The 24,480-nt window shown below is 44.1% G+C and overlaps 1 protein-coding gene across 1 annotated transcript in view; it reads left to right on the forward strand.

Moving 5' to 3' along the window:
* The window catches only part of LOC138301185 (ectonucleoside triphosphate diphosphohydrolase 8-like), a 362,446-nt gene that overhangs the window by 71,831 nt on the left and 266,135 nt on the right, over positions 1–24,480 (forward strand). The gene's annotated exons all lie outside the window — the stretch shown is intronic.

Consider the following 24,480-nt stretch of genomic DNA (forward strand, 5'->3'; position numbering starts at 1 on the left):
CTGTACCGCCAGGGGTATGGTGCCGCCTGGCTGAAGGTTGATCACCTTTGGCCCAGCAGTCCACCTAACACTGCCCGCGGTACTACAAGTATCCTTTCCGCCAGGGATTCCGTGGTGGCAGCCCCGCCACGGAATCCCTGGCGGAAAGGATACTGGTGACAGGATTACTAATTCCTGTGGCCACACCAGGGCTCCTCACCCCCCACTCCATCACCAGCTCCCCACCCTCCATCCACGCACACACTGCACACATCATACTTACATATATACACACACACACATCCACGCTCACTGATTCACACACACATACACAAGCGGCCACGGCACATCCCGTCTCCCCGCATACACGCACTCACACAAGCACACAGACACTTGCACACACGCACACACCTTCCCTCCCTCCATTCACACATGCACCCCCCCATTCACTCACACAACACTCAACACACCCCCTCCACTGTCAGACGATCACCTTACCTGAAGGTCACGGCGGTCATCCGTGAGGGAACGGAGTCCATGGAGCTTGCGCCCCACCAACACAACACCACCACGCCGATTACTGTGTCGTAATACAGTAGGCGGTATTGTGGTGACGTGGCGGTGGAGCAAGCGCCACTAGACTGCCGACCGCCATTATGGCTTCTGACAGCTCTCGACCCAAATTGTGGCAGAGAGCAGCCAGCAGTCATAATATGGCAGTCTTCAGACCGCCAACACTGGCAGTCATTTGGCAGCGGTAAGTTCGGCAGTGTACCGATTAGACAGCCAAACTCATAATGAGGGCCTTAGTGTTTTCTTAATCTCCAATGTCTATTTGTGCCACTGCTGCATTTAGCCAACATGGATGCTCACTTCTCTGCAACTGTTATGAAATATTTATGACTTTTTCTGTTACACAAATTCTTGCTACTGCCTCAATCGTTCATTTGTTTTCCCAGAGTTATTAAATTGGTTAAATTTCACCTTTCCTAAAAAAAAAAACTGACAACTCATATGGACACAGTTTCCATGCCACTGCTGCCCTTATGAGGTGCCCCCAATTCCGGCATAATTTCAGTTTACACACCTAACATTTATAAATAGATTAGCTATCAATTGGACTTCTGTTCTGTCTGCAAACCACAAATGTCCGTGCTTCTCGTTATTACCTGCTAAATCTGATAGCACTGTTTGATTTGTTGAACCTTGTTCTGTTTTTTCCACTCATGTGGCTGTCTCAGGTGGGGTTATAAAACGGTTCTGTCACATCATGACCTGGTGCATCTGGATTGTTAAACTTGACCCTCACCACCCCTACACACCTCAGTACGTTGTGATGTGTTCTAATGTTTGATCCTTGCTCTTCCGCAGTTTACTTCTACATGGAGATGAGTTCGAAGGGATGACGCATACAGCGACACGCAGACAATAACCAGTTGATAGTTTTAGTCCTTTCCGAGCACTTTTAAAAAACATTCCTTTCTACTTATGAAAAGATAATCTTGTATTTCTATTTCTTTAGTGTTGATGTCTCTCTCTGCACCTACAAAGCACAGTGTGCTCTGATATATTTTATAAACAAACATGAATGTTATTTTCTTATTAATCCGCAGTGCCCTTTAACCCCTTCGCTGCCAGGCCTTTTCCCCGTCAGGTGTTTTTTTGGCTATTCAAGGCAGTTCGCGCTTAGACCCTCCTAACTTTTTGTCCACATAAGCTACCAACCCTAAATTTGCGTCCTTTTTTTCCAACATCCTAGGGATTCTAGAGCAATCCAGAGTTTGTAGGTTCTCCTGAAGGAGACCCAGAAATTAGCCAAAATACAGCAAAATTTATTTATTTAAAAAAAAAAAGGAAAAAGGGCTGCAGAAGAAGGCTTGTGTTTTTTACCCCGGAAAATGGCATCAACAAAGGGTTTGCAGTGCTAAAACCACCATCTTCCCAGCTCTTAGGAACAGCAGACTTGAATTAGAAAACCACATTTTTCAACACAATTTTGCCTTTTTACTGGGACATACCACATTTTTACTATTTTTTGTGCTTTCAGCCTCCTTCCAGTTAGTGACAGAAATGGGTGTGAAACCAATGCTGGATCCCGGAAAGCAAAACATTCTGACAAATAGACAAAATTCTGAATTCAGCAAGGGGTCATTTGTGTAGATCCTACAAGGTTTTCCTACAGAAAATAACAGCTGAAATAAAAAAATAGTGACATTGAGATGAAAAAACCTGCCATTTTTCTCCACATTTTACTCTGTAACTTTTTCCTGCGATATAAGAATTTTGAAAGCAATATACCATTACGTCTAATGGACTCTTCTGGTTGTGGGGATATATAGGGGTTGTAGGTTCATCAAGAACCCTAGGTGCCCAGAGCCAATAAAAGAACTGCACCTTGTAATGGGTTTTAATTTTATACCCGGTATACAGCAATTCATTTGGTGAAATATAAAGAGTGAAAAATAGCTATCAAGATAACCTTCATATTTCCAAAATGGGCACAAGATAGGGGGTTGAGAAGCAGTGGTTATTTGAACATCTCTGAATTCAGGGACCCCTATACTAACCTGTGAATTACAGGGCATTTCTCAAATAGATGTCTTTTTTACACAGTGTCTTACATTTGGAAGGAAAAAATGTAGAGAAACACAAGGGGCAATACCACTTATTCCGCTTTTCTGTGTCCCCCCAAGTTTCCTGATAAAAATGGTACCTCACTTGCGTGGGTAGGCCTAATGCCTGCAACAGGAAACGCAACATGGACACATCACATTTTCTGAAAGAAAACTGACGTGTTTTTTGGAAAGTGCCTAGCTGTGGATATGGCCTGTAACTCAGCTGGCACCTAGGAAAACCTACCAAACCTGTGCATTTTTTAAAACTAGGCACCTGGGGAAATTAAAGATGGGGTGACGTGTGCTGCTCTCACCAGGTTCTATTACCCAGAATCCTTTGCAAACCTAAAAATTTGGCCAAAAAACACTTTTTCCTCACATTTCGGTGACAGAAAGTTCTGGAATCTGAGAGGAGCCACAAATTTCCTTCCACCCAGTGTTCCCCCAAGTCTCCCGATAAAAATGGTACCTCACTTGTGTGGGTAGGCCTAGCTCCCGCGACAGGAAACGCCCCAAAACACAACGTGGACACATCACATTTTCCCAAAGAAAGCAGACATGTTTTTTGTAAAGTGCCTAGCTGTGGATTTTGGCCTCTAGCTTAGCCGGCACCTAGGGAAATCTACCAAACCTGCACATTTGTGAACAGTAGACACCTAGGGGAATCCAAGATGGGGTGACTTGTGGGGCTCTTACCAAGTTTTGTTTCCCAGAATCCTTTGCAAACCTCAAAATTTGACCAAAAAAACACATTTTCCTCACATTTTGGTGGCAGAAAGTTCTAGAATCTGAGAAGAGCCACAAATTTCCTTCCATTCAAGGTTCCCCCAAGTCTCCTGTAAAAATGGTACCTCAGTTGTGTGGGTAGGCCTAGTGCTTGCAACAGGTAATGTCCCAAAACACAACATGGACACATCACATTTTCCCAAATAAAACAGAGCTTTTTTTTGCAAAGTGATAAGCTTTGGAGTTTGGCCTCTAGCTCAGCCGGCACCTAGGGAAACCTATCAAACCTGTGCATTTTTTAAAACCAGACACCTAGGGGAATCCAGGATGGGGTGCTCTCACCAGGTTCTGTTACCCAGAACCTCAAAATTTTGCGAAAAAAACACTTTTTCTTCACATTTCGGTGACAGAAAGTTCTTGAATCTGAGAGGAGCCACAAATTTCCTTCCACCTATCATTCCCCCAAGTCTCCTGATTTTATTGGTACCTCACTTGTGTGGGTAGGCTTAGTGCCCGCTAAAGGAAATGCCCCAAAACACCATGTGGACACATCAACATTATCAAATACTAAATTACCTGTTCTGTTTTTGTGGGGGGTGGGACCTGCGTTTTTGGTCCTGGGCTCAGCAGCCATATGGGGAAACCTACCAAACCCAAATATTTCTGAAAACTGGACACCCGAGGTAATCCAGGGAGGTGTGACTTGTATGGATCCCTCAATGTTTTCTTACCCAGAATCCTCAGCAAACCTCAAATTTTGCTAAAAACAAAATCACATTTTGCCCACATTTCTGTGTGACCCAATTTCCTACCACCGAACGTTCCCCTCAGTCTTCCGGTAAAAATGATACCTCACTTGTGTAGGTGGGCCAAGTGCCTGTGACAGGGAAGAGCCAAAAACATGTTGAAATTGACGGGGAACCAAAGCGGGTCCAAAAGGGCAGTTTGAAAAAAAACATTTTTAGGCTGACATGTGGGGCAGAATTTTTATCAGTATAGATGAGGCAATGCTGGATGTCAGGAAGTTTGTGGATTCCTGAAGATTCCAGAAGGTTCCATCACAAAAATGTGGGGAAAATGTGTGATTTCCAGCAAAGTTGGAGGTTTGCAGGGCATTGTGGGCAAGAAAATGGTGCTGGATGCATTTGAAGCACACCACCCTGGAATCACCCAGATGTTTAGTTTGCAGATGTGTCTAGGTCTTGTGGATTTTTCTACATGGCAGCATCCAAAAGTCCAAAAATGTGCAGCCCTCACCATTCCAAGTGGGCCGATTTTGAGAGTTAGCCAAGCTCTCATGGCCCAAATGTAAAACCAAAACCCAAAATAATCAAATGTCGTCTTGCTTGCCGTGGGATAAGATATTTTAGAGTGGGGGGAGAGAGCTGAAAGACTTTTGCCCCCTTCAGTTGGAGTGGGGTCAAAACCAGGCCCATACTGGTTGGTAGCCACCACCACACTATTTTTTGTTTTTTATTAATTCCCTGGCATCTAGTAGACTTTCTGTAAACAGTAATGTGCCCTCATGGAGAGCGACCTTTGCCCAAGGGGCTGCCTCCCCAGACAAGACGCACACACACACACACCAATCCCTGGTGCCTAAGTGGTTTCTGCCCCCTGGGTCAGATTGTCCTAATAGAAATAGGCAGATCTGTCCCCAAGGGGATCAGATATGGCCTAAAATAAGTTTGCCTCCCTAGAAAAAAGACCCTTGCCTAAGGGGTCGCTTCCCTTGCGTGAAATTGGCACAAAAATAATCCCCGGGGCCTAGTGGTTTCTGCCCCTCTTGTGGGCAGATCGGCCTAGTAAAAATAGGCCAATCTGCCCCTAAGGGGGGCAGAGATGGCCTAAAATAAATTTGCCCTCCATGGGAACGACCCTTGCCTAAGGGGTCGCTCCCCTTGTGTGAAATTGATGCAAAAAAAATAAAATCCCTGGTGTCTAGTGGTTTCTGCCCCCCTTGGGGGCAGATTTGGTCTAATAAAAATAGGCTTATCTGCCCCCAAGGGGGGCACAAATGGCCTAAAGACAATTTGCCCCCCAGGGGAGTGACCCTTGCCTAAGGGGTCGTTGCTCACATATAAAAAAAGAAAATAAACCAAAAGAAATCCCTGGTGTCTAGGTTTTTCTGCCCCCCGGGGGCAGAGTGATCTAATTACAATAGGCCGATCTGCCCCAAAGAGGGTCAGAAATGGCCTACAACAAATTTGCCTCCCCCCAGGGGAGCGACCCTTGCCTAAGGGGTCACTCCCGTCACATGAAACTGACAAAAAAAATAAAATCCCTGGCGTCTAGTGGTTTCTGCCCCCCTTGGGGGCAGATTGGCCTAATAAAAATAGGCCAATCTGGAATGGCCTAAATACAATTTTCAGAAAAGGCCTGAAAATATTTTGCCCCCCCTGGGGAGCGGCCCTTGTTCAAGGGGCCGCTGTCCTTATGTATGAATATCAAAAAAATAATCCCTGTTGTCTAGTGGCATTTCAGCTGCCCGATCGTATCGCGGTCGAGCAGCAGAAATGCTGAGAAAGATGCCTCTCTCGCCCCCTCCACGTGATCCGATCCACGCAGGGGTAGGCCTCTGATGAGGTCAGCGCGCAATCGCGTGCTGATGTCATCAGACGCCACAGGGAGTTTCAGGGGGGGTAGGGGGTGGGAGGGGAGCGATTTCCCTTCCATCCCTGCCCAGGGGAGGAGGGTGCTTGGCCCTTGGGGGAGCACTAGCCCTCCCCCCGAGGGCCCATAGCAGGATGAGCTGGTCTCGTCCTCGGCACTGGGCAACCGTTGCCGAGGGCAAGACCAGCTTGTCCTGGGCACCCTAGGGGTTAACCTTAATATTGTTGTTAAGTATCACAACTTTTAGTAGGCCTCTAAGCCATTTTTTTTCTTCGAAATAGCACATTTGCACATTTCATGTATCTCATAGTAAGGTGCGGTCTCACTTTTTGGGTCGAACCTGCAAGTGCATGCGCTTGCGCATGCGTCTCGCTTGCGAGAGACTGTTGTGTACATTTAAGGGTTTGGAGCCCACCTGTCGCTCACCATTTGTTGGTTTACGTGGCACTCTTCTTTACAGCCTCGTAATTCGTCAAAGCACTTTTGGCATCACTTCCGTTTCTCTGTGTGGAGCAGGGATCAAGCACTAATTGATTTCAACTTTATTAGTGCACGTCTGTTGCTCCCGATGTGATCGAGGTACTATTTTGTTTTAACTTCCAGTGCTTCACAAACAGAAGGCTTGTGACTGGCAAAAACATGCCTAGCAAGACAAACAACATTGCAAAGTTTTTTTTTTGTTTACACTATTCAACATGCACCCATTTTGGTGAAAGCATGTTTCTCCTTCACCACCACTCGCCATTGTTTGGTTTTTCAACCCTCTTCCCCCGGTGAAAAGCTGTGAGTGCTGCTACACATTTATGGGTGTTACGTCTCCAGGGAGTACACAATGCTTGCAGGCTATGTACAAATTGAATGTTTGCTTATTGCGCACAGTGGTTCTTACTGCTCACAACAGAGGACTGACGTATATTTGGATAGTTAGGTGTACTAATAATGCTTGCTTCAATGATAGAGAAATATTACTGAAGATTAAACCTGTGTCATAAACAAATTGCATGATTACCGATACGTTTGACAGTGAGCAAACTTCTTTTTCCTTTTGTGTCTCTCCTTCGTGCTGATGGCAACCGTGGAGCTTTGAATTGGCTCGCTTATGTCAACTGTTTTATTTTTCATTTTCGATTTCAGTTGCAAGAAATGTCCAGTTGGGAATTTACCACGCTAATAGCCCTAACTGAGAAAACCAGAGACCCATGGCATTGCAAATTCTTGTTGAGATTTCAACCAATGTATTTTTGTAGTGAGTCATCTTGCATTTTCTCCATGAGAAGATCCTGCTCAAAAGACAGGCTTTGCTAAAAGTAACAAGTTTCTGTCACATGTTTGCGCTCTATAGAGAAACAATGTTTGTAAACTTCTCTAATTTGCTTGCATTTTATCAGTTTACGCTCCAGCTTGCCATTTTTTGGGACAGCTGTGGTCGGTGGAAATAACAATTAGCTCTTGATTATTTGCTGTGCTCCTTGCTATTTTGGCATCAAACACATAAGGCTTTTCACTTCCTGACATGCTGTGGTTTATTATAACATACTCTATCATTGTTTGAGCATTTTCGTTTCATCCATCAAGCATTTCCCTGCAGCGCTGGTGCTATTGGAGGCCTTTCTCTCCAACTCCCCATGGTTTATGGCAGCACCTACACCAGGCAAAAACACAGAGAGACCGAAATCAGTAAAGAAAGACAGGAAGGGATTGGGGCTGGTTTGAACATTTTGCCAGGGCTTGTTTTGGTTCCCAATCCAGCCCTGTCCTACATTGCTTGATTTGGCCTTCTTAAGCTAACATTCTCTTCAACTAGACCTACTTATAAAATAATAACATTACATTTAGAGAGTAGCAGGGAAATGGGGCTGTGAGGCTTGCAGCAGGAAGGAAGGGGAAAAAGAAGGAGGATATAGGGAGGTTTTGGAAGAGAAGAAGCAAAAGTGTTAGAAGTCGAGAGAAGAGACGTTTTATAAAAGAAGGCAAGAGTAAGATGAAATGAAAACAACATATGTAGAGATGGTGATAGTGCAGGAACAAACGGAAGGAGAAGGAAAGGAAGAAGATATGGAAGAACTGTTGACAAATGGGAAACTAGAAAATAGAACATATTCAGAGAGAGACAGATAATGGGCAAACGGGAGTAAACGAGAGAGGGAAATCAGGGGGGAGTAATGGAGTTTTAGAAAGGTGAGAACCTAAGAAAGGCGAGACACAGAGGGGGAAAGAGACTGAGGAAGAGGCAGAGTGGAATGAGAAGGCAAAGAAAGTTCGTAGCTACCCTGGTGGTTGGAGTACCGTCTGTCAAACTTCAAATCAGGCCCTAAAATGTTTATCCCTTTTCCTTGATCAGTATGGTTTTCAAATGCAAAATTATATTCATAATATCCAAGCGATTACTCAGTGGGATTGAATACATTCTCTTGGAGAGTTCCCTAAAAAACCTATCCGGTTTGGCCAATATTACAAGTTCAATGTGTTGTAAAGTGAATTATTCATCATTAATGGTCTCCAGCATTCAATGAGTGGGAACCTTTTTTGCATTTTGTAATAAGCAACCGCAAAGCCAACAGGATTGAATTCAAATTGAATGCTCTGTTTCATTTCTTCATTGTGTGTGTTTCTGAGGATGGTTGAGTAAATGAATGTGAGAATAATTCAAAGCCTGAATTGGTAGGTGGGTTCATGGATGGATGAATCAGCAAGTTCTTTATTGAAAAACTAGATGAATGGCGAAAGCTTGAATTGATAAAAATGGCAATGCCATTGTGCTGGGAGGGGGCACTTTTTGGTGGCAAGCACAGTATATGCTGCAAGGCCAGAGAGCACTAGCCACATGCTTCCATGCCTGACATACTCATGGAGAAATGCAGCACCTTAAGCATCGGCATGCCCTTCATAAACATGAGTGCTAACCGGATGATGAGCAATCATTCCTGCCGCCTGGCTGTGCTAAGCTGGCTAGAGGGGAGCAGAGCTTGGGCCTGGAGGTGTGTGGCAGGCACTGCTGTGAGGTCAAGCACAAATGATAACAATGCGTCTCCAATAAAGATGGTTCAGTGTCCACTACTTGCAATGAAACTATTGCCTAGGTGGACTCACACACCATGAATGTCAGTAATACAGGTAAACTTCTGTAAATGTGACTTCCAAATAAGCAATGCTGGAAGGGGCTAATCCTCAGCTCCCTATTTACATGTGTGCATTTCTTATCATGAGCTTTGGTAAAAAAGGCAAAGCTGTTTCTAGAAAGACCTAAAAAGTCCTTGTTACAGAAACTGAAAATTTCACTGTAAAGCAGTTTTCAGAGTCCTTTTTGTGATCTAGCCAGTGTTATTAAGCTAGGATTGCTTGTTGGGAACTCTGTTCCTGGTGAGGTTACGTCCTTGCTGAAAGGTATTGCTATTGTTTCTTTGAATACATCAGCCCTGCCTAGAAGTGTTGGTACCATCAACTAAAATCATGGCTAGCATTTTGTGAACGGCTGGCTCTTTTTAGTGTGTTCCACTGCTTACACTGAGGCACTTTTTTAGTTGCTTTCCCGTGTTACTTCTGTTTTCTGTTATAGTTGCAGCAGTCCACACTTTTTTCCCTCCTGCTCACACCAAATCTCTGCTCCACCGTTTTCATATTTTCTTTCACTCTGTTGTTATATTTATGTTTGCACTTTTATAGAGCACAAACTCCACTCCCGTGCTTTTAGGTGAGAGACAGTTACATTAAAACAAGGTCACAATCCCTTTTTTAGGCACAGGAGATTAAGGGGGTCATTATGAGTTTGGCGTACGGAAAAGACCGTCTGCCAAACTCCTGCGGTCAGGTTACTACCAGTGCAGTCACCTTCCCGTGGGCCCCATTACGAGTTTCCTGCTGGGTCAGCAGGCAGAAACAGAGTTTCTGCCTGCTGGCCCAGCGGGAAACAGCCCACAACATTGACACCGGCTTGTAATTGAGCCGGCAGCAATGCTGCGGTGCGTGGGGTGCACCAGCACCCGTCGCCCTTTTCACTGTCTGCTTTGCATGACGAGGCAGGCCATGGGGGCCCCAGCACTGCCCATGCCATGGGGTCCCTGCACCCTGTCTCTGCCAGCCTTCACATAGCAGGGCTACCGCCATGTAATCGCCGGGGGATTAGGACCGCCAGTACCGCCAGACCAACATTCAGTCATAATCTGGGAGTGCTGGTTGTCCGACTGGCGCGACCACCACGATCCTAATGTGGCTGCCAGACTGCGGCACTGGCGGAGGTCCGACTGCCACCGTGACCCTGCCAGTCTCAAGGTCTAAGTGATTTGCCAGAATCAGTTACTTGCCAACATTTTAGAATAGTAAAGTGGGAGATATCTAGAAAAATAATTGTGAAAATGTGTGTCCCTCATTGATTTCTATTGGGGCCTGAATCATGCTACTGTTATATATGGAATCTGCAGGATCAGTTATTAGATACGTAAATGTATTTTTTATTTTTTTCCTTACCTGTCAGGAGCATGGAGAAAGAGCCTTGGCAGGCAGAGAGAGCGTGATGCAAGTGATGTGCATTTTATTTCTTTAGTACTTTATTGCCAATGTTTTCTATGTTAATGAGTGCTGTTGTTCTGTGCCCCTCAGATGATGTACAACTGTAGTCATTCTTTTTTTGTGAAATGTCCCTTGTTTGTTTCCAAAATCAGCTAACCCTAATTTTTAAAAGAGCATTACCTCCACGTCCCTCAACCTTGTCCCAGTCATCATGTGATGAGGCTGGCTCCAAACTTAGGACAGGAAACAAAAACTGGAAATACTAGCCATAACCTCACCCCCCCCCCCAGCTGGAAGCTACAGAAAGCAACTTTCCCTCAGGGTGTTGCAGATGTCTGCATGCACATGGGCTTAATGTCCTACTTCTTCACAGGAGCGTAACTATGAGAAACTTTACTGCCCAGTAGGGTGTCTGGCAGCAAAGTAGTGGGAGACAAGATGCTAGGAAGTTAACAAAGTGAACACACTTGCCATACTTCTGTGTAAGCGTATTCTATTCTTAATATTCTTATTGTCTAAATACATTCGTGCGTAAACCCTGCTCCATTGCTCTCACTTTTTCTCCCACTCCCTGTTTTTATGCTATATTTTTGGCAGTTTTATATGGCGCACACCCAACCTAAAGGCTTTGGATCACTTTTACATGAGCACCGGTTACATTCATTTTTTTTAGGCATGGGGAGATTGAGTGATTTGCCCACAATCACAGGATGTTGAGTTGACGCCAACACCCGAACATGGCTCCCAGTTCCAAAGTCAGCAGCTCTGAAAGTAACTCCACATCTTCTCTCCTGTGGTTTACAACCTATCTCTGCGTCCACCCCCCCCCACGCCATGTGCAGCCCCACTCCCCACCCCCACACCACCACCAGAATGTGTGTAATTAGACTCAAGGCATCAGTGTATGAAATAAAGCATTTGAGCACCAAACAGTAACAAGATGTAAACGGTTTAAGGAGATTTTGTTTATTACCAGTGTAAGGCAAATGGAGAACTATTAAAAAATGAACAACACTCATAAATTAGCAGCATCTTCACGTTAATGGCAATAAACAGAAGCGCTGTGGATTTGCTGTTAGTATGTGAACAGCTCCGGGCAACATATATGGTGGAGACGTATGCTCCAATCACAATACCTCTCATCAATCAGGGGCGGAGCTTCATGGGGTGTTGTTCGGGGTGTTTTACTACCCTAAAAAATGTACTTTCTGATAAATAGCTGGGGACAGGTGCTTTCAGTTGGGTATGGTGAGATGTCTGTAGGCGGACTTCAGCTGGAATTTTAACATACACAGACAAAATCGCATACACACTCTCTCCCTCTCTGTTTTGAAAGTCCTAAAAAATGTTGGTATTCTAAATATAGTCTTTTCTCTCTTAGTAATCCTAACAATTAGCATTCCTTTCCCTTTCCACTGCTCCTTATGCGCCTCTCATGCACCCTGCTAGTCATATAATCCATTTTAACACTATATGGCAGCCTGCTTCTTGGAAAAATCCGAAGCTCATGCCCCCTCCCAATCTTGATAACCTAGCCTCAACCCTGTCTTCAATATGCACGAAAATAGCCTTTTTTAAATAAAAAAAGGATCCCAAAACATTCAGTAAAGGATTTAATATGGAAAGGGGTGGCACTGGTAACACCAGAACTGAAATATTCATGTTTTTCCAAATTGCAATTATAAGCATTTTGCAAACAGATCTTTAACAACGCAGTCGCTGTATTTCAATCCTTACAAATAAGTAATTGACAAAGAAAATCAATCTCGTCCATGAGACCTATTGGTTTTGTCACTGTTTTTAGCCATGTTGTACATAAGCACGGCTACTGTGCAGCATGATTAAAGGTACATTTAAAAAGTGCAATGACTCGGTCAAGCTGGCCGTGTCATATCGCCCTTTTTTGTTAACTTTCAACCATGCCGCACAGCAGCTCCACTGCTGTGCAACATGGCTAAAATATTAGCAAAGCCAATAGATCTTGCATAGGTGAGACATATTCGCTTTGCCAATGCTTGTTACGTCTGAAACAGAGCAAGCTACAGCAGTCTTACTGTTTTCCAATTGTTATTTATAAAAATACATCCATATGCTGTTATGTAGAGACATTTTTGGTCATCCCTCTCTACCCATTGGTCTGTTCAAGTGTCATTCATTTTTAAATTCCTCATTCTACCGAATAAAACGCAGGACAGTGGGTTTGCCACTTCATCCATTAGCTGTCTTGCACTGTGAGTCATAGCATGTTTTATGATCACATGCAGAAGTTGCCTGAAAAGGAATGCATTCAGTGCCACCGCTGATGTGCCTGGCCCGCTGGGCCACCCCTTTATTTTTTATATTTTGTTGCGCATTGCACAAGTGTGCAAAATGCATGCTTGCCAAAGTCAGACAGTGCACACTTTAGCTGGAATGTTATGTACCGGCACAGTGCAAGGATGCCCCAAGTCAAGCCTGTAAGTTTGTGTCTGTCCAAGCACAGTGAGTGACCTAAAGTGCAGGTGCCCCCATTAGCGGGCTAGCACGCGTCCTGCAAGTGAATAAAAGGAGGAATTTCACTATTGTTGGACACTTTACTTCTTATGTAGCCAATGAGCAAGCAGCACGCAGGCTGCATCCAGAGTGGGATACTGCAGGAACCAACATAAACAAACACCCACCACTCGCTGCCACAGCTGTGAGGTCATACACCTGCCTGCCAGCTACCGCTGCTGTGACTGGAGATGAAGCTTGAGCTACCATCAGCCAGCAGGCCACAGCCCGTAAGGAACCAAAACAACCACATAACTGCAGTTTCAACTGCTAACCAGAGCCGGCTACATCTTTGTGGGGTTTTGTGGCATTGGGTTTTAGCACCATGGAATGTTAGCGACATAGGTGTAGAATGTGGGATCAGAGCGAGGAGAAGAATGTTAGTGGAGTTGGCGGTTGGGTTCCTTGGTGCTAGCGGTACGCATCCTTAAATAAAGGATTTATTGAAGACTCACTGCATGTACGATCATCTTTATATTGGCGACGAGGATTATTGCTGATGGTCTGTCCCGATCACCTGTTGAAGATGGATGTGTTGGTACGGAATGTGATGTTGCGTTTACGTATGAGGATGTATTGTTAGGACTGGAGTTGCATGAAGAATTGGATCAGACAGTATTAGCCGAACAGAAATGGAATCAGGAAATGATGAAGGATAATGAAATGCAAATAGTGAAAGGATACATAATTGATGGCTGGACTAGTGAACGTGTGTTGAGGGGTGAAAGCGCAGCTTTATAGAAATTTAAGGATGAACTTAGTTTAGAGGGTGAGGTAATTCTAAGGGGTGACAGAATAGTTCCTCCCAAGGGGGTGTGTGATATCATTGTAAGAAGAAGTCACATTAGTCATAAAGGGATGTCTAGGAATAAGAGGCAGGTGAAATAATTTTTCTGGTGACCTGGTGTGGATGTTATGGTCGACAGGTTTGTAAGAAATTGTGCTATTTGTGCCCAGAGTGATAAGAGTGCGAAACCTTGTACTGCACCGTTAATACCTGTTGAATTACCGGATACACCTTGGAGGAAATAGGCTATCGATTTTATGGGTCCATTTTCTACATTACCAATGAGAGAAGCATATGCCATAGTGTTGATTAGTCATTAGACCTAATGAAGTGACAAAATAGGTAGTTCCCTTGAATTAAATTAGCAGTAAATGGTGTTCTAGTATGCAAAGGATGCAAGTATTCCTTCAAGCTCCAGAATACATAGAATATGTGCCTGATGAGCAATGTTCTGAAAATATGTCATTCCAACAGAAAGAGAAATTGTGCCTCTTAATAGCAGATGTTATAATAACGGCAAACACGCTTTCAATTATGTTCTGAAGCCCCCAGTTCATAAAGTGCCAAATCCACCAAACTTTCAGTCTTGTTTTTAAATCCTCCAGGGGCAATATGCATCATTAAATTCAACATTTGCTAAGAATTTCTCCAAAATTTACAAAATTAATTTGAGAAGAATGACTATATTTCCTATATTGGTTGTTCAAAAATTGGTGTACTCATTATAGCAATTAGCCTGACCTGGGTAGTGAAAGGGACTGCATTGAATGGTAAGCAAGAGAAACAAGCAGGCAACATTGTAAGTGGTTTGTCATGGGAATACTGGAACAAGTAGGAAACAAGGCAGCGATTTCATTCTACACCAGTTTTGCATTGGTAACCTATAATGCCCAATAACAGACCCAGGCTTAGGTTGACTGCAAAATAAGATTTCCTAAGCATTTTGCTGCCAAACTAAGCTAAAAGGGCAAGGCATGACAAAGTGATGCAATGCCTACACAAGGGGAGTGCTGGTGTACTTCCTCTGCATAGACACCATCCTGGAGAAAAAAACACACGTCTACATTAAAGCAAATTCTAAATCTGTCTTACAATGCATTCTCGGAAGCTAATTTAGAGGTGCTTGCTTTAGACAGAAGTGTGTTGCCCCTAGCTAGGTATAAATTAAATGTTGAAGCTAACCTAGCTGAGCTTTCTCTCAGTCTTCCCTTAGGTCACACACCGGACACCGGAGCTATCCCATAGGGCACAATGCTCTGACACCAAAGGACAAGAGTCACAACTCATCATTTCTGCTCAAATTCTTCTAAAATGGAAAACAACCCTGCATTTTATGCCTAAGGGCACCCACTATACTTACTGATAACCCATATAGGCTAGATATGAGTTGAACTGAGTTGAGATATTACTTATATCTTGCTATGAACACCCTAAGGCATCGTGAAGCTGAACTGACCAACAATACAAGAAAAGATATGAAGATGATAAAATAGATGGAATTTAAAAGCTTTCCTAAAAATATACTGGTCATCTATTTTGTACAGGCCAAGTCAGAATGTACCACAAAAAGAGGAAGAAACAAAAGAGAAGAAACATAACAATGGCATAGTAGATACAGGCATGGAAAATGAGGAATGGCCCCCATATGCAGCGGCAGGGTATCCAGCTTGGCAGGCCATATGTGTTATGTGTTAAAAAAAAACGCAAACTCACACACTGACAGTGTGTTTTCTCAATACAAAGAAGTTTGCAAAGTGAATGCTTTAAAAATCGTGCACACTCAGCAAGCCTGTAGCGCTTTTAAGGGGGCACTGGCATGGTGGCTGCCCCACAGCATAGAAATCCCAGCCAGGCAGGTGGGATCGCTAAACAGGGCAGATGGTCCTCTGCCTGAGCAGCGGAGGCCATGGGCTCACCCACCCTAGCAGATGGCTGTCCACCAGGTTCTAAATATCTCAGTAAGCGTGATGTACAAGGTTATAGTAGGCAGGGCATATCAGGCAAGTCTGGTATATTTTGTGTATCATCAATATCTGCGCATGATCTTGATTATCTATTTAGGTATCCTCTGTCATATTATCATAGTATAAGAGCAACGACTGAGCTGATGGCGGCAGGAAAATGGACAGAATAGATGTATCTCGTCACACATACTAACACGCGTGGTGCCCCCAGACTGAGACTGATATATTATAAGCTATATACTTATATGGATATCATCATAATAGAAGCATGGTAATTACAGCTACCCAGGTATGGGGTAATTGATGGGTAACATAATTAACTTTTCTTTTGTTCTCTAGCTCAGAATGAAGCCTAACATGTCGACTTGGTGTTTACCACATCAAATACACCATGTTTTGCTTTTACCCTGATGGCCTTCTGGTGAAATCTGTCAGAAGAAAGTTGCAGAGTGTGGTATTTGGTGCACAACTCAGAATTCATATCTGGGGGCAAACATCAATTTGCGCACGGATTGGAATTTAAAAAGCAACTTTGAATCCGGTTCTAATTAAAGTCTGTAAGTTTAATCAAGGCATGGACAGGTTATGTCAGCAGATATTTTACGAGCACTGTATTGCCATTATCATAGCCTCATAGTGCTCTAGGGTTCGAGTATGCTGAACTGTAGTTGTGGGTATATTCTGCTTCATACTCCTAATGAAGCAACATTTGCGGAGGGGCAGCATGCTACTCCATGGAGAGCCATTGATGTAACAGTGCATGTTTGCTGTTGGGCATACAAGGGAGTTTGTTTCCTTCATGCTCATAGTAGGTTTAGTTGCTAATTACATATTTGTAATATAGGTGGGAATATATTTTCTGATTTAAACTTCAGGAAAATAACTTTATTGAACTTAATATTTTTAAATTAAATAAAGATTTAATTAGGTTAATAGCATTGTAGCAATTATTTTTATTTTGTCTTATATTAAAAATAAATATGTACAATTAATTTTCATTAATATTTAACAAAAATATTGTTACTAATGTATTATAAACTTTAATAAAATGTTTTTTTAATTTTCCACATATCTTACCATAGAGAGATGTGAGTCCCACATAAAGTAAAAAAAATATATGATACATTAATAATTATTAAAAGTGATGTACAGAATAAAATACCAGTAGCTTAGTTACATTTTAATAAAGCTGGATGTTCCATTAATGTATACATTTAAAAATGTTTGCTAAACTGTTTTAGAAATGAATAGTAAACATGTTTTATATTTACATTGTTTTTTAACATTTACTTATTTTCATCTATCATTCATATTTCTAACAACTTTAAATAATTTAACTTAATTTATAATAATTTCCTATGGAGATTTATTTTAAATCCTTACCACCATTGTTTTCTATGCAAGAGTGTTGCAATACCAGTGATTGGCCATGTGTGGTGCTGGACTTACTAGTCTTTCTTTTTGACAGTAGTAATTTGGTGATGTGTAGGTCTACACTTTTTCTTTACACTAGGATTATGTGAGTAGCCCAAAACAGTAAAGTTACTCATAAAGTGTAAGAGTAAACTACAATTGTAAATTACTCACAAGTTTAAATTACCTTTGTGAATAGTCCCATAGTGGCTTAATTTAGAGGGCAGAATGGAATGAAACACTCAAAATAACTTCATAACTCAACTGTTCACACAATGTACATGCTTCACTTCCCCTACCTTACACATCAGATCTCCACTCTGCTGGCTGCTCTCGGGCACACCACAGACCATAAATTTTGCCTCTGGAGCCAATACCTGACAGCTATAGAGAGGTCTATGTATATACAGCCTGGGACATATAGAATACAGGACTAAGTGAGCTACTCTTCGGAGATGCATCAGCAGTATCAGTCAGTTATGAGCCCCGAGGGTACATTCAATCAACCCCAAAGGTGCCTCTGTGGAAGGTAAAAGCCATATGAACTTCACAGTACTACAGGGCCTACAACACCCACAATATCTCAATTCGGGAAAGTGGGCATGCTTTGGAGGGCTGGGGCATTAATTAGAAAGACTGATAAAATGTGATGACAGAATATATATTTTTCATACAGTTTATGTCTAAATAGTGTCTGATGCGATGTTATGAATGGGCTCAAAGCATCAAGAAAACAAACAAAGCAATGATTCTGCTATATTTAAGTTCTGGGTCCCTATAGGGCTAGTAAAGTGCTATAGAAATGACAATACAATACAAAATCACTGCCTTTCCCTCTTACTTTCCAACGAAATCTTACCTTCTCTGTCTTTTGTTGAAAGTCTCATTATCGATGTGGGGTCTGAGAACCAGGCATTTCATCCCCAGTGATCTATCATTAGGCAATTTAGTTAGCCCCATGACCCAATTTAACGTTACACATTAGTGATTTTTTTCTTTTAAATTGTTTATTGTCATTTTCAAAATCATTACATCTCATAGTCAGATATTACTGCAATTTGATATTAGTTTCATTTACATTGTTACTAGCTCCCAGCTGGTAGTACAGTGTGTCTATGCCAATTTCGTCACATCTTTCCTCCATTCCTCTACTGTCGGCCCCACAGAAGACTTCCAGGCCATGGCTACCCGGAGTCTGGCTAATACCAATGCCAGATCCAGGAATCTACTGCCGACCTTCTTAGAAGCCGGTCTAGGGAACAGCCCCAACGGGCAGACCAAGAGGTCAGTCGCCAGCTGACAGCCCAGGGTGTCCCCGAGCGCTCCCAAGACCCAGAGCCAGAACTGTTGTAGGCCAGGGCACGCCCACATCATGTGGTCAAAGTCTGGGTCCGGAGCAATGCACCTTGGGCACCCCCTGGGTTCACCTCCATAGAGCGTTCAGAGCCTAGTCAGTGTAAGGTATGTCCTGTGAATGTAATTGTATTGGAGATATTTAAATCGTGAGTTCTGGGAAACCCTGTGGGGATAAGCCAGTACTCTCTGCCTCTCGGACTCTGTCAGTTCCCTACTCAGGGTCACTTCCCATCTGGATCTCCAAGCCTGTATCGACTTTTAGGGTCAGTTCATTTAGAGCTCTATAAATCCAGGTGGCGAGGTGAGAATCGTCGCCCATTGACAATAGAATCTGCAGTACTCTGTGCGCTTCCGGACTCTGTATAGCCCGCTTCAGTGCGCTATAGGTAAGGAACTGCCCAGCCAGTACACCAGCCCAAAAACAGTCCCCCAGTGTCACCACCCCCACTTCCGTGCACAGTCTCATCTGGTGTATCGTGAAAATCCGTACCTGGGTACCATGAGGTAGTCCCACCAGCAGCAGCTTGGGTGCATATGGGACTTTCACTCCAGTGCACCTCGGGCTCCGTTTCCAACAGCTCAGGGCCACCATCAGCAGAGCACCTGGGTCCTGAATGGAGACCCTCGAGTCGAGCATTCTAGCTATTAATAGGTCATCGTTTCCCCTCCCTGTTGTCATGCTCAGGCTCAGGAGGTTCCTGCCCACTAGCCACCCTGCTATCCACTGTACTTGGGCCGCCAGATAGTATAGCTCAAAATCAGACACCCCCACCCTCCCTTGTGGGCCGACAAAGTGGGGACAGCGAGGTCCGCTGCCTGCCACCATCCCAAAGTAATTCCCTAAGGAGGGCATCCAGGTCCCTGAGCCAGCTTACTGGAATGGTCACTGGGAGATTATTAAAAAAATATAACAAATGGTGTAGCATGATCATTTTAGTCAGGGTTACCCGGGCCATCAAGTGGAGCCTGAGGGAGTGCCAAATTGTCACGTAGAATTTCAGTGATCTGAGTACCTTACCGAGATTACCGTCCCGCAAGTCCTGAGGGTCGTAGACTATTTGTATCCCCAGGTATTTGAATGTGTGGGAAGCCCAGGGAATATCTGAGGGGCAGGTGGTTGTACGGCTTGTATTTGCCAGCAGTGGGAACACACATGTTTTTTTCCTATTCACCTTTAAGCCCAATGACCACCAAAGTCCTCAGGTATTTGTAAGGCCCAGAGGATCCCGGTTGTCCCGTAGGTATACCAACAAGTCGTCTGCATATAACGAGATTACATGATTAATGCCTCCCCTCAGCACTCCTCGGTCATGGCCTTGCTGGCGGATCTGTGCTGCGAGGGGCTCAATGGCTAAAGCAAACAAAAGGGGGACAGGTGGCATCCCTGCCTGGTGCCACAATATATGCTGTAGGCCTCGGATTTTGTCCTACCATTCTTCACCCTTGCCACTGGGGAGCTATACAGTAACTCCACCCACCGCACCCAATGGTCGCCCATTCCCATCCTGATCATCACCACCCTGAGATAGTCCCACCTCAGTGAGTCAAATGCTTTCTCCAGGTCGACTGAGAGGAGTATAGCACTGGGGTGCTGCAGGTCCAGTGGAGCATGCAAGAGGGAGTGCAGTCGTCTAAGATTTAGGGAGGTGCTGCGTGCCGATCTAAAACCATTTTGGTCATTGTGTACTTACTGAGTGATGTGGGGGAGCAGTCGATTAGCCATGACCTTGCTAAATATCTTGAATTCACAATTTAGCATGGATAGAGGCCAGAAATCGGTCACCGAAGCCTCTTTGGATTGAGTTTCAGGTAAGGGGACCACCAATGCCTCCCTCAGGGTCTCCGGGAGAATGCCCCCCTCGTAAGCCTTCATATATAGCTCAACCAATTTGGGCACTAGGACATTGGTAAACAACTTATAGAAATCCATAGGGAGCCCATCCGAGACTGGCGTTTTACCTGCTGTCAGCTGTTTAATAGCAGCCTTGACCTTGTCCAATGTTATTGATTCACCCAGGGAGTCCCTTGCGGCAGGGTCGAGTTCATGCTTCGGCAGCACACTCAAGTGGTGCTCTAACATCGGAGGCAAGGCCTCGTCCGGCCACCTATATAGGAACGTATAGTAGGTTTTAAATGTGGCATTAATACATGAAGGGGAGTACTCACACCTCCCATCCGCAAGTCGGATGTTATTGGTCGGGGAGTTCCCACTACCCGGGCGCATCAGTCTGGCAAATAACCTGCCAGCCCTGCCCTTCTCCTCATACACTGAAGACAGGTACCTATAGGAGTCATGGCATTGCAGTCTTTCCAGGGCCTCGTTGTGCGCTTCCCGTATGCGACGCTGTTGTTGCCGCATCTTTTGGCTTGCAGTTTGCTCATTATCCCCGTCATGTATCTCTCGCTCTAATCGGGTAAGATCATGTTCAAGTGCTCTCTTGATCCCTACAGTCTGGCCCATTCGGTGTCCCCATGTCACTACCTTCAAGGGCTCCCATTCTATGTTCCGGGAAGCTCCAGGAAGCTGTGGACCCCTTATTTATGGTTATGTGCTCTGTTAAATGTGTTCTAAGAGAATCTCTAAAGGTCACATCTTCCAGTGCTGCTGGTTGGAGCCGCCAAGTGGGGATCAGGGTTTTTTCACTTGCGCAGCACCAGGTCAACAGTAGGGGACTGTGGTCTGATAGCGTGCGTCCTAGATATTCGGTGCATACTACATCGGGACTAAAAGATTTAGCGCACACAAAATGGTCTATTTTAGTGTGTAGGCAATGAAGGCCCGAGTCATAGGAGTAGTCCTTCTCCACAGGATGCTGTGTTTGCCGTATGTCTTCTGTACCCCAGTGTGTTACCCACTCTACCAGTCCCTTCATTATCCTGTGAGTCCCTGCTCCCGGCAACTGAGGCGTAGAGCGATCCATATCAGTATCTAGAACACAATTATAATCCCCGTCCAGCAGCAGGTGTCCCCCTGTCATGTGAGCCAACCTTCCCGAACGGCCATGCAAAAACGGGATCTGACCTTGATTTGATGCATAGATACATCCTAGGGTCACGTGCCTTCCATGCAGTCTCCCCTCCACCAGTACATATCGGCCCTCCTGGTCTACATCTGTGTTAATAACTTCGAAAGGGACCCCAGCCCTCACCCATATCAGCGTGCCCTGCGCTAATGCAGAGTATGCAGTGGCGTGTATTTGGCCCCTCCACCTACGCTAGAGCCGGTCAGCCTCGTTCGCAGTAATGTGTGTTTCTTGGAGTAAGGCTATGTGGTCCCCTCTTCGTTTAAGATATGCCAGGATCTCATGGCATCTAGCCATGGCCCCCATTCCTCTAATATTCCACGTCATTATTTTGTAATCAGCCATGTGGGTACAGCATGGACAATGTGGGGTATATGCCCCCCTGGCACAAGTAACACACTACTGAAGGAGTGCAAACTCCACACCAGTAATTACCAGTAAGGTAACAAACCATCAGTACAGTGTAATTAAGAGCTAACCCCATAGAATCCAGAATAGCTGTGTGGACCAGATGTGCCAGGCAGTATTCTGTATGGCATTGCCTTCTCCAAGGGGTTTAATGCACAAATCTACTACCTGCTCTGAGGAGGTGGTAAAAGAGTGCAGTGGGCTGCGGTAAAACTGTCCAAGGGGTGAAGAGGGTGAAGGAAAGAGTGGAGAATGATGCCTGTCATGGGAAACATGTAATGATCCATCAGGCCTTTTCTGAGGTTCAGGCAGGCGGTATGGACGGGGCTGGGCTACAATACATTCTTTTAACAATGTGATGTAATTTGCTTGGTTATACGTCTGGTAAAATCTGGTTTGTAGCTCCCACATCCAACTCTTACGATGGTGCAAAACAGAATTTCACGCTCAAATGCCACTCTGCACATTTCCCACTCAGGGCCCATGTCTTTTATGTGTATCTTGTAAGTGGGATGTTTAGGCAGAAAAAGCGCGACACCATCAGGCATGAGAAGCAATAAAAAAAAAAACATTACCTCCTCTACATGTAAGTGGGTTTTGGACAGCCTCATTGGTTGCAGTGGGTGGGATCTATTGGCAACAACTTTCATATTTTACAATAACAATTCCCATACTCTTTGTTAAAAACAACTGTTCCAGAACAGTTAATTCAGACCTTAAGATGCCTTTGGCCCCAAAGGAAAAATGGGAGTGTTCTGTATTGTGAATACCAAGTGAGACAGACAGCAAAAGAAGAAATAAGCCTTCTTGCCAAGTTGCCTGCTACCTTAAAGAAATGTAAAGGAGTGCTATTGGTTAATCAATCAAAAGGCTGCTTGGGACCAGCATATGGCTTTAATTGATGGAGTCATTTGAGTCTTCATTGTGACAAAGATGTATTATTTTTCAATTGTAATCTAAAAGTACTACCACCTGATTCTGGAGTGCATCCTTATACTGGAAACATATAGAAAAGGTTTCCACAGAGTACAGCCTCAAAAACGTATACTTTTAACTTGAACACTGATTTGGAGCTCCAATTGGCTCCATTGACAGAAGGGCATTACACAGCTTACCCTATTAAGGGTGTGTGGTGTAATATCCTTTTTTATTCTGTCTTGTCACCAAGAGACAGAAGAACTCAAATCATGGCCTCCATACCCTGCGTGAAAACTCCCAAGGTGTGAGGCTAATTAGCTTTTGTTTCTCAGTCTCAAACCTTGGTGTTTCTGAAAAACAAAAAAAACAAAAGGTTGGTGAAAGGCCATAAAAGCAACAGCGGCCATACACCAAACGTCCCGCATCTTGAAGGGAATTGCTGTGGGGGATATTTCCTTCAAGCTGCAGAGATGACTGTGGGCCAGCGGTCATCTCTAAATTTAGCAGACGGTAGTCCATCAGGCTGTAGGAGAAAATGTCCTAATTTTCTGTACTTCTATCCCTCTCCTTGCTAGTTACACAATTTGTCTCTTCTTCATCTTGCTTTTAACATCTCTTACTTGGAAAATCTCATCTCTCGTGTCCTTACCAATCACTAAATCCCAGCACTTTTCTGTAAAACACTTCTCCATCTATCCCCCTTTCTGACCACTTTTGTCACCTCTACCACACTCTACTGTTCATTCTCTGTCTCAGCAATGTATTTCTCTCATACCTCCCTCCTTTCTGCACCTCAGCTCGTTTACTTCACTCCTATCTCTTGCACTCTGCCTCTCTCTATAACTAGCTCGACGTCTCTGGGTGCCTACCCTGCCTCTACACTTTCCAACTCACCTTCTTAATACACCTCTCTCTACCCCTTTCCTCTTTCTAGCCCCTTCTGCCTTTTGTATGTTTTTCTGCTTTGCCTCTGTGTCTCTACCTGTTTCCCAAAATGGCCCTTTCTCTACCACTGTATGATCCACAACACTCTTTTTCTGTTTAATTTATTGTCTCTCCACCTCACCTGTTTTCTTCGAACCCTTAATTTATTTTCCTACTCTTCACCCTCCACACCTTTCTTCCTGCCTCTCTCTATCTGAGCTGTCTCTGATTTCCTATCTTCTAATTGTTCTCCTCTCTGTACCTCACCAGTCTCACCAACTTGCCTCCCTCTGCCTGTCTCCCTACCTCACATCGACCTGCCAACCTATACCTCCCTAGCTCTCCTCTTTTTCTACTGATGCAGTACTTTGCACAGTGAAGGTTTATGGTGTAAACTCAAGTGGAGGAACCTTTTGTTCTGACCGAGGATGAACCAACTACCAGTACATTTCAATAACATGAAGCACATGTGAACCCACAGAAATGGCCGAGAGTGTTAGATATGCAAACCATGAAGGTTTATGAAAAGAGGTAGAACCAAGTTACAAATACAAGCTATCAAATTAGATGTAAATCATTAGCCAGTACATGAATGCAGAAGTCAATATATGTCAAAGCAATTCAAAATTACAAATGCTAGGACAAACTTTTGTAAGTTGTGTCAATTAACAGAAAACAGACTCAAGCTCCCTCTAAGGTAACACCCTACCAGACTG

The sequence above is a fragment of the Pleurodeles waltl genome, chromosome 6 (genome assembly GCF_031143425.1).
Source record: "Pleurodeles waltl isolate 20211129_DDA chromosome 6, aPleWal1.hap1.20221129, whole genome shotgun sequence".
NCBI lineage: Eukaryota > Metazoa > Chordata > Amphibia > Caudata > Salamandridae > Pleurodeles > Pleurodeles waltl.